This window comes from Coturnix japonica, chromosome 2, assembly GCF_001577835.2.
Source record: "Coturnix japonica isolate 7356 chromosome 2, Coturnix japonica 2.1, whole genome shotgun sequence".
Lineage (NCBI taxonomy): Eukaryota > Metazoa > Chordata > Aves > Galliformes > Phasianidae > Coturnix > Coturnix japonica.
Window position 1 is genome coordinate 79359900 of NC_029517.1, and position 10482 is coordinate 79370381.

General features: G+C 38.1%; 1 long non-coding RNA gene across 1 annotated transcript in view; it reads right to left on the reverse strand.

The window, feature by feature from the left end:
• Positions 1–328: 328 nt before the first annotated feature.
• LOC107309904 overlaps positions 329–10482 on the reverse strand; it is an 11080-nt gene continuing 926 nt past the window's right edge. Inside the window, exons 2-3 of the long non-coding RNA XR_001553386.2 lie at positions 7793–7823; positions 329–5013 (exon numbers count right to left, since the gene is read on the reverse strand). This is a non-coding gene — a long non-coding RNA (uncharacterized LOC107309904). The remainder of the gene's footprint in view (positions 5014–7792; positions 7824–10482) is intronic.

The following is a 10482-nucleotide window of genomic DNA, read 5'->3' on the forward strand; positions in this document are numbered from 1 at the left end:
CAACTATAGTCTGAGGAGAGTTGTTACATGTTCAAAACACTTTGTTTCGGAAGAAAAAAACCCACTTTTTCTTGCAAGTCATTTACCTATATTTAGTAGTCTTTAAATTTCTCATGTAAATTAGCTTGCAATGTAAAGAGCAAAGAGGAAAAGTACCATGTACAGTCCTTTAATAATCACTACTCAGCGTAATTAGGGAAGAAAACTGAATTAAAATGCTGACTTCTAGTTAAGTCATCTTTTTTTTTCATTGTTTTGTTTACCATGTTTACCATACCACAATTTCTTTTTTTTTTTTTTTTTTTTTAAGAATTTTACTGATCCAGGAACAAAATTAAATTTAGTTTTGTGAAGTAACAAGATAGGAGCAATACAGGATAATTTTGCATCTGGTTCTTAAATCACTCTCTCTGTCTCTCTCTTTTTAATAGAAAACAGATTCAAATTTCTTTTTGCAAGAGCCAAGACATACTTACTTGTCGTATTCTATTGTAGCTTTACATAAACAGAGGTTAAATAAAGCCTTAGTGTGCAAGATGGTACCATGGGAACAAAGCAACAGTTTCTTGACCATAAACAAGTTGCAATTTAAACATCTGAATTCTCTGAAACTGAGTTATAGGTTTCTCTGCAATAGAAAAGGCAGCATGAGTGAGTTTGGATGTGTTTGATCAAACTGTGGACAAGCTGTGTTGTAAACAGAGAAATATTTAAGCTAAATCAGGCTAGAGCGGAACAGAAAAATGTTTAATGCTGTGTGGCATTACGAACAGGATATCCACATGCTCCATAGAGAGCAGTTTCACTTTTTTCTACCATGCTCTCTGTCCATCCTCTACTAGCTCTTGCCACCACTGCCCCAGGTAAATAATAATCAGCGCCATCACTTTTGCCTCGACGACCAGTAACTGATTTCAGGAGGCAGTGCATAACCAGGAAAAAAAAAAACAAACACAAAGTGGAAAGTAATTTTTGAGCTTGGGACTTGTTCACATCAGACTATTGTGTGCTACTCTAGACACCTTAACGCTCTTTTTCTTCTGAGTATTTGAGGATATAAATTAGATTCTGTGTAAGGATAGTGGTGCTCATGGACTTCACAACAATATTTGCAGTATTCACCTTCGGGAACATTTCTCATATGGTTTCAGCCAGGAACAGATGTTGTAAGTATGCAGTTTGAATAGAAGTATCCTTATTTTCATTTGAGATTGAGGAATAAAATTGTTTTGCTCTTCTTTTTTCTTAGAAGTTAGAATTAGGTCGATGGGAAGGGTAGATGTGCATGTGGATAAGATGTGGAGAATGAAAGTTGCTGAGCTCTCAGAGTATTTCCCATTGTACGTCTGACTGACAGTGGGAATTTGAGTGATAGCTCTGGCTATGAAATGCTACTGTGAGCTTACTGAACCAGTAGGCGCCAAAGCCTGATTTCACTTTGTACAGTGCTGAAAGATCTTTATTTGCCATGTGCTGTACGATATTCCAAGCAATTTTAACAGTACCGAAAGTAAATGGATTTCTCTTGCACGTTTCTGATAAAGAATCCTGAGTACCCAAGTATCTTTTCCAGCCACTGTTGGGATTTTGCCATTTTAGTAGCAGTACACATATAAAAGTTCAGTTCTTATTCAGAAATGCTACTATTGTGCATAAACAGTTGTTAACTTTGCATCAACGTCTCCATGGATTCAACAGTCCCTAAGTACACATTGACAGCACAGATCATTATGATTATGGACCCTTAACATTTGAAATGGGAGGGGAGGGAGGTTGCATGTGTGTGCATTCATCTCCTTGCTCTCTCTCTTTCACAAACTATAAGGTTTAATAGTGATTAACACTAGACCACAGCACTTCTAAATTAACGATAGTCCTGCCAATTCTAATTGGTATTCTAATTAGTCCGACAATTCTACTAATTAAGAGCATTAAACTTTTTAACAAAGGCTATCTTTTTGTGTTATATTTGGCAAAATGGAATTGAGGGTATAGGAGAGTCAGAACTGCTACTTTAGAGAATTGTTGACTATTGAAGAAAAGAAAAAGACAGATTTGGGGATAATGAATAAATATATATTGATGGCAGTTCAATAACATGAATGGGGTATCTTAATTATATGATACAATAAGTGAATGATAGAGAAATGGATTAGTGAAAACTCCAAATCCAGAATATATGCCTAAATATATATCTGAAAAAGATTTGCTTTTTCAAACTCTGGTTTATCCTGAGTGCATTAAGGATTTCAGAACAGTGCCCTGAAATTCATACTTTCCTTTTTTAGTAGTTATTTTTTCCACATCAATTGAAATGTCTAATTTTGAGGAAAAATAAAAAGAAAAAGAAAAAAGCACAAACAATATATTGAATGTGATCTTGCTATCCTTTTTGATTCCTTGAAAATTAAGTTCATTCTCTGTCCTATTTTCAAATTGAAATTTCATTAGAGGACACTTATACATGAAGTTTTGTGCTGAAAACAATAAGCAGTTTCCTGAAAGAAAACAACTTCCATGTTTTGCCAATTTGTGTTTCAAGATTAAACTGTAAATATCTTTTTCATAATCCAGATTTTAGTTTCCACGAGAGTTGGAGCATTTGCAGAGTCTTTGCAAAAAGCTCACTGATGTTCACTTATGCCCCACAAAGAGAATGAATAACACATAAAATTGAAATCAAAGTGTAGCACTGCTAAAGTATTTGCTCCAACCCTCACCTCAGAATTCTGAACCTCACAGATTGTACTCTTCTTTGCACCCTTACTTGAAGGCCTCTTGGATCTCTGAATCACATTATGCTTAAGTTGGAAGGGACCTCTGGAGGCTAGAAGGTCTGAAGATCATCCTGATTCTATCCAAGTGTTCAGTCAGGACCATGCAGAGCCCAAGACCACATCCAGACAACATTTGAACATCTCCCATGATCTGGTCCAGAGTACTCCAAAGACCAGGCTGTAACACCAAGTATATTTCCTTGACCGTTTTACCAATTCTGTGTCACAGTGGCGGTATTTACACTGTTCAAGGGCTTAGAGATACAGGGAGAGGTTATTCCAGTCACCATCTGCTGGAGAAAGCAAATGTTCTCTACATGGCTATCTTCAAAACTCATAGCAATGTACCCTTTTGAGATGAATTTTACCTTGATGACTTTATCTAGTGAGATGCTTTACAGGCCCAGAGGCAGAACACAGAAGCAAGCATGGCTCTCTGGATACTTCAAATTTCAATCTGAGCCACACATAAAACTTTTGAACACAAGAATAAGCCCTGCACTTATTATAATTCATTATTCAGAATGTACATCTCTGAATACTTCGCAAAATTCATATTTTCCTCTCTCATTTACATTGCAGTAATATAGAATTGAACTGAAGAAACAGCAGCTTAATTGAAGATGATCACAAAGAAAATGAAATAAGGCCAGGTACATACTGGCTGACTTTCCAAGCCATATCACTGAGGAAAAATGAAGGAAGGAAGGGGATGGGAAGATTCCTAATTTGAAAAAATATTTGCATATTCAGTACTGTTTCTGATGATAATTGTTTTAGCATTTTGCAAGCAACCTATATCCAGTATGACCTTTTCCCAGCACTTAATAGTGTAAAGAGTCATATCACAGTAAGGCCACAAAAGCCGGATAGAAAGTCAACTTATACGGTTACTAGAACAGCAGAGGGAAAATGGAAGAAGAATTGGGCTCAGCAGGACACACTCCATTTTTTGAGAGGGGAACCTGGCCAGAAAGAGGGGCTTTTTGCCAACCTTTCAGGTGCCTTCTGGCCATGGCTGCTTTAAAGTATTCAGGGATTCAAACCAGTTCTCAGCCAGCCCAAGGACAGAAACAAAAACTCAGGACTGCCAAAAGATACGGCTTGATTTCCTTTGAACACCATGTAAGGTGAGATGGCTTTGGAGAGTAGTTACCTCCAAAAACAACACCATGTGCTCAAGGCTATTGCATGAAGCATTGATTTTGATGATGCCTGGTGGCTGAGGAAGTTGGCAAACCATAAGGCTTACACAACTCCTCAGAGAGACAGAAGAGATGCAAAGAGATGGAAATTACTGAAACTACAGTTTACTTCATCTTGTACTTACATCTGTGATAACCTCACCTCATCTTATGGCAAAAGAATACCTTTACATTGATTTTGGCTTGGGGAGGGAGTTTTTATAATGACAGGATGAAGGGAAATGGTTTTAAAATGAAAGAGGGTAGATTTAGACTAGATACCAGGAAGGAATTCTTCACTGTCACAGTGTGGGTGGTGAAACACTGGAACAGGTTGCTTAGTGAGGCTTTGGATACCCCCTCCCTGGAAGCATTCAAGGCTAAGCTGGATGGGGCTTTGAGCAACCTGATGGAAGGTGTCCCTGCCTATAGCAGGGGTGTTGGAATTAGGTGATCCTAAATGTACCTTCCAACCCAAACCATTCTATGATTATGTGATTGTTAGGCAAAGCCGCATCCTGGAAAATGTCCATAGATCTTATCATAAACATCTGCACAAGTAGAATAGCAGAAATTCGTTGAGAAAAATAAAACATTAAAATGGGTTTTTATAAAAATAAGAAACATAAATAACTTACAGATAGTTCTCAGCTAGAAGTAATAGGATTGCTCATTCATTATCAGGAAAAAAATTTAAATTGTATTTAAAACATCAAATGGGCAACTGTTTTCAGGATAGAATCATTGCAGTGTAATCTGAATTCAACATTGTTTTACAGTTGAGCTGAATTTGGCTGTGCCTCTCACTTTCTCAGAAGCTTGGGAAATGAATCCAGAAAACCATTTTATACATATGAAAATAACAACAACTTTTCTACTTGTAGTCAAATCCTGACACCAGGTCTCCAGTACTCTCAGGGGAAAATGGCTTGAATGATCCAGCTTACATTCTGCTGTGAATTAATTGCTTTATGTTTGAGGTTATGATCCTCCAAAGAATATTGCTTTCCATTTTCCAGCGTCTTCAAGTCAATGAAGATATTTTCAGTTTTCTGCAACAGAAGAAGGCAGCAAAATTAGAGTGTCTGGTAATGCTACACTACATCTAACTGCTCTTGAAAAGTAAGTTCTAAAGTATTTATAATACAGACACTACATTCTTGAATACTCTTTGCATTTCCTTAGAAAAATAACTAGAACAAGTTCAAGATCTGTGTCATAACGGATCTCCCTTTTACTTCTGGAAAGTAGTATTTCCTAGCTTCAAAGGAGTGCTATCGTGGCAAACATTTAATTCTGACAGTGGCTTAGATTTTATATTTTTTAACATCAAATTACTTTTCTTATTGATAAGGAAAGGTCTCCAATAAGATCCTCAAATCCTTGGATTGTCACACTGTATTTGCTGGTTGGAAAACGTGAGGTCAAAAGCGTAATATGGATCTAGGAAATGTAAGACAGGCCATGTTTCTAGGACAGCTTCAAATACCTGATTCCATACTTTTCCTGTTTTTTGAATGAAAAATTTCATTATATGTTATCTCAGAATGAGTCCTATCCAGCAAGAGTTATGAAGTCAGAAGGAAAACCAAAAGGATATTTCCATTACAGTGAGTCTGAGTCATCCTTCCCTCTTCTTAAAATATTTCGTAGAAAGACACAGCTCAAGTGAGCTTTGCTGTTAAGAAACTGTTTATTTGTACGCTTAGAGAGAATTGAGGTTTTGTAGGTAGATACGGCATTTGCTACTCTACACTACTCAGCTTGTCAATTGGACTAATACACTTTCAAAATAGGCTTAAAGGAATTCTTATTTCTAAAGTCTTTTTATTTTTTTTCCTAAGGTGTTCAGTTATTATTTCAGCATGTTGCTAAAATTTGCCTGAGGAGTGTACACAGGACAAAAGAAATTATGATTCTTAAGAGCTTACAGCTCACCTGAACTGGGGTAAAAGTTTTACGGGGGTGAAGTAATTTCCATAGCCTAAGGGCTTTCTCCCTGCTTGAGTTTTAAAGGTCCACTTCAAATAATGCAAACGTCAGAGTTTCTCAGGACTTTGCAAGAATATTTCACAAAACATCCTATCGTTTCCTGGGAGCAAACTGTCCACCAGAAGTTCACATTATTCTAATGTTTTGGTTTGTTCTTCCCGCAAGTCACTGTTCATTAAACTTCTCTATTTCCTACTATCTTGCATTTCATTTAGAGCAGGCTGTGTGGTCCTAATTAAACTACTCGGTGTGTGCTTTCCGTAAGGCCCTTTTCCTTTTCTTGTTGGATTAGTACCTTCAAGATGGGCTTTGCATCAGTACCAGCATAGAGTGTAGAGTTTCCAATCAAGCATTTCTTATGGGGTGTCTCTTCTGGGGTTGTGCATACCCACACTACCTCTTCTGGGAGGTTCTGGCTGCAAGGTATGTCTTGAAAATCAAGCTTTGCTGGGACAAAGACATCCTCAAAATGGAAACACAGAGGAAGCTTGAGAGTGAGTCACTGCAGGCACCAGGAGAAGAAAGAGAGGAAAAAAGCAGCACTGCTAACTAGCTGTTTGACAGAGATTGCCTCTAAAGAGTCGGCACTGATCAGCAGCATCAGGCTGCTTACCACAGCCAAATGTCCCTGCTGTACCCTTAAAAGGCTGTCGTATTTACTGAGCTCACAGCATCTTCAAGGTAGATCAGCAGAAACCTCAGCCACCAAGCTTGAATGAAAAACAAACAAACAAAAACCAATCTGTTTCTCATAGTTTCCCCTGGGCTGCCTCACACCACAAAGCAATAGGATTGACCTTAACCCCCTGCAGTTTCAAAAAGTGACAGGTAGGCAAGGAGAGAGTTTCCTTATATCCCATACTGCTGCAAGGTGCACATCACCTCTTAATCTCGTCACAAAGCTTTCAGGCTGTACACTGCTAGTGCTTTGCTATGTGGAATGCAGTAAAGTTAACCACATTTGTCTCAATTTTTATAATTTGCATTTTCCATCATAAAATTATCTGGCTCAATTCTCTCTCTGCTTGTTTATAATAGTGTAAGCCAGGAGTAGATCAAAGTTAATAGGATTATGCTAAATGTATGTCATATCTAAATCAGATCCATTCTATTCGTGTCTTTCAGAATTCTTGGAACAATTTCTGGTCACAAACACCGCTTTGGTTAACCATAAGCAGTTTGTATGAGACTCAATGATCAGATTCTAAATTCAAGTAGCTCCTATTAAAATAGAGTAACTAACCCTTCCACACTCTTTCATACTTATCTCTAACATCTCAAAATCTAAAACTAAGGACGTCTGATTGGAACAATAAATACATCCTCATTATGGAGAGCTTAGAGAGTGCAAAGAACAAGAATAACATTCTGTAGAATTAGCTGATGGGTTAAAATCACATTTTCATACAGAACTGAATCCTCTTGGACAAATGTAGGTTAGTTCCCTGAATCCGGGGTCCTGATTAGTGTCTTCTTTAATCTCTCGTGTGAGAAGTATGTATATCCCTGTACATCATCTTAGTGGTGGTGGATGAGGGCTTAGCTGAATTGATGGAAACAGCAGGTTTCCTATAGAAATGGGAATGTAATGGGGATGTGGAGATGGGTCACCCCTGGATTGTGATGCACATTGCTCCAGTCCTATAAAGCTCTGTAGTCCTCTGAATCCAGGATCGTTATTAGTGTCTTCATTAATCTCTCCCAGGAGAAGGATGCATATCACCTCAGGGATATTTTTGGTCCTCTCCAGATGTCTGGGGTGTGCTGGAAGGGATGCCAGGCTGAGAGTGAGGAAGAGAAAGCTTTTCACTGCAGGATTGTTACTGGGACTTTACATACCTGGGGTGCAGGGTTGTTTTCACTCTTGGTGCTTTCATTGGGAAGAAGAAGAGAGGAGAGAAGAGAAAGAAAAAGATTAAAGGTTAATTCTCCTGCTCCTGGACAGTCTCCCACTGACCATGAGGTCTCAAAGCTATCAGTGAATGACATGGGCTACAGCACACAAAACCCTGGAAGCAAAGCTATCAGAAACCGGTCCTGAGCAAACACCATTAGAATTCCACAATCCAGATGCAGCCCAGCTACAGTGTGACTGGGAGGTCTGAAGGGATGGGAAAAATAGAGACATTCCCTGGTGTTAAGGTGATAACAGGTTGAAGTTACTGGAAAGACTTCCATGGACTGCAGTGCAGTTGGGTCAGTCCCTCTGATGCGCTGTGGAGGTTCTGCAGTCCTTTGAATTTAATCTTATTTCAGTGGTTCTGTTAATGCTGTGTCTAGTGTATTGATGTGGCATTTCATTTGAAATAGAGTCTCTTTTAATTCAAAACCATACAGCTTGGGCACAGGAAAAATATTGTGGTATGTGTTCAGCAACATATTTGGTGCTGTGCAGTCATTCTACAGAGTGCATTTAACTTTGTTGTGTGTATTATTCTTAACATGCATTCACACTAGACAGCAAAGCAGCAGTTATGGGGTCTGCTATGAATGCATATTAACAGCAGTACACATTTGCATATCATGGATCCATAATACAAAATGCGTAGTAAAATCCTTATGAAAAGTTATTATGCATGCACAGTAAAAGCTTTTTAAACCTTGATATCTCCGTTATTTTGTTTCTCCACTATTTATTTGAAAATATTAAAAAGGTCAAATGATGGATTAGGAATCTGCAAAAATGTAATGTTACTACTACAGAGGGAATCCTCCAACAGAAGCTAATCCTTTTTTTGCCTTTTTTTTTTTTAGTAGCAGTATCAACCATTCAAAAAATAATAAAATATGGATTTTAGAATAGAACTTGAGTGGTTAAAAAAAAACATTTGAAAAGATGTATTTTTTATGAAAGTATTTTTTGGAGGTTGCTGAAAATCTTTACAGCTCTTCACAGAGGCACTACAATGTCAACCTTTCCCTCAGTTTGTTCTAATATTTTTAGTATGCATTGAAACAAGGTTCAGATACTCAGGACTTTGCATATTTAGATTACCATGCATTGTATAATACTCTGAATATGCAAAATCCTTGAAAAGGTTGACAACCCTTAGGACCTTGCACAATGTAAATCTTAATACATAAATTCCTATTGAGAATAACAGGATCCTACCCACTCTGTAACACAGATTGCAGGATTTGAGATAAAATGAAATGGATGTTGTGAGTAGTACCACTCTTGCTCCTTTCAAACAGGTGCCACTGAAGTTTTAGAATCTTTCTTGCTTTAAATACGTTTTAAAATTAAAAATACATCAAAAAATAAGAATAATCTTTAGAAAGAGGTCTGAGCTTTGTAGAAAGTGAATGATCTGGTACTCCCAGCTTCTGTTAAAAATGAGTAGCTACATGTACACAAACACAAGGTTTGGAGGAGGGATTTTTTTCTAGTGCAGGTCCCTATAATTATTGAGCTCATATTCATGGATGTACACAGCACACCTTATTCTGCTGCTGCTTTTTTTTCTTTTTTTTTCCTATTTTTTTATCCTTTTTTTTTTCTTTCTTTCTTTTTTTTTCCCCTGTATTAAAAAAAAAAAAAAAAAAAAAAAAAAAAAAAAAGCCCAGATTTAAACGAAACTTTGTGAAAACAAAATAATTGGATCAGGACTGAGAACATTAACACCAAGCTTGGGCCCAATGTGAATTAAAGCAGATGAGTTATAAACCCTTCAAAAACAGGATTTATAACACAAACGCTGACACAGACCCATAACAATAGCAGCTCTGCCAGGGATTATTTTAATACTAAAAGCATACTCAGGCTCTCACTTTTTAAAATAGAGATTACTTAGTCACTAAAAAGCATCAGTATTTGATAATTAAAGCAAACTTTCAGAGAACATTCCCAAGATGACATGCTGTCTCCCCTACAACTCACTTGACATTGCCTCTGTGCAGCACACCACCCCTAAGGAAATAAAATGCAACAACAAAACCCAAACCAAGGTGGAGTTTGCCATCAGCTGCATGGCCAGGCTGAGCCGAGTGGCTCTGTCAGCTCTGGTTAACAGCTTCTTGTCCAAGGGAAGAGACAAAAGAGTTAAGGGAGCCAAAGCGGGAGGCAAAGAGGCTGCAGAGGGAGAAAAGGGCACAAGGAAAGAGCCTCAAAGGGGCACACGGAAGCAACGATCAGGAGGCAGGATACTCCCAAAGACCAGCCCTTGGGCTTAAGATCACAGGGAAGTGCTCAGGGGAACACTGCAAGCATCCCGAATCCTCATCCACACCAGGGTGAGAAGGGGTGTGAGCAATGAATTGCTGCAATTGCAGGCAATCACATGTCACTAGAAAAGCAACACTTCTGAAACCTTGGCATCATGCGTCCAGTACTCCTCTGTTGCTTCTTTCTTTTTTTTGGGGGGAAGGTCAAACAATGATGAAGGTCATGATTTCTTAGCGGCAGTGGGGGATTTGCTGCTGTTAGCCTGTATTCTGGGGCAACACACTGTACTTCAATGACAAAAATGAATAAACATGAAGGAAGGAAGGAAGGAAGGAAGGAAGGAAGGAAGGAAGGAAGGAAGGAA